This window comes from Mastomys coucha, unplaced genomic scaffold (assembly GCF_008632895.1).
Source record: "Mastomys coucha isolate ucsf_1 unplaced genomic scaffold, UCSF_Mcou_1 pScaffold18, whole genome shotgun sequence".
In the NCBI taxonomy this organism is placed as follows: domain Eukaryota; kingdom Metazoa; phylum Chordata; class Mammalia; order Rodentia; family Muridae; genus Mastomys; species Mastomys coucha.
Window position 1 is genome coordinate 101,240,859 of NW_022196900.1, and position 1,058 is coordinate 101,241,916.

The following is a 1,058-nucleotide window of genomic DNA, read 5'->3' on the forward strand; positions in this document are numbered from 1 at the left end:
GAAGCCAGGCTAGGAATCTGGACACAGGAACTGAAATAGTGACCATAGAGAATGATACTTTCTTTATTGTACAACCTAGGACCACCTGCTTAGAAGTGGTACTCTCTGTAGTGGGCTGAGCCCTCCCACACCAATCCATCAATAAAATGCTTCACAGACATACACACACAGGCTAGTTTAATGGGGTCAATTACTCAATTGAGGCTCCTCTTCTAGGTGTTTGCAGTTTGTATCAAGTTGACAAAAAACATTACAGAAATGGGAGAAGTACCATTGCTACAACATAAAGCACCCTTTACTGTGAAAACCCAGATGAGGGCCAGTATGTAACTCTACTCTAGATCCTTCACAGACTGGCCTCACTGGCATCTTCATTTCAGATTTCTGACCTAGACCAATGAAAGAAAATAATTCTGTCATTTGAATCATCTGGTTTATAATAGTTTGTCATGCCTCCCTAGTAAGTGGGCTTATAAGTATTGGCATGCTCTCTTTGTATATCAGTTTAATGCTAGCATTCTGATGAGCGCTGACTTTTTTTTTAACCAACAGCTAGGGAAGCCCTGGTGCTGCCAAAACCCACATGAGTGACCTGAAAAACTGATCCTCCCTTTGTTGAACTTCAGTTAAACAGTTGCCCTGGCTTACATTTTATCTCACTGTGTGAGTTCCTGAGTCACAGGCACCTGTTTAGTTTGTATCCAGGTTCAGGCACATAGAATCTACAAGATGCCCCAAGCTGTGGACCACCATAATAGAAGCATAAAGATGTGATTAGTAGACTTAAAGTTGCACTTAATAGTATTCTACATTTACATATGTTGACATGCTAGAATTCGCCCAGCCTTGTGCAAAGAATAGAATCTCAGGGCTTCATCCCAGAGATGCAAGGATGGTTCCATATATGAACATTCATCAATGTAATTCACTATATAAACATACTGAAAAAAATCACATGATCATCTCATTTGATACTGAAAAAAATTTCGACAAAGTCCAACACCCCTTCATGTTTAAAACCTTGGAGAGAGCAGGGACATGAGGCACATAACTAAACA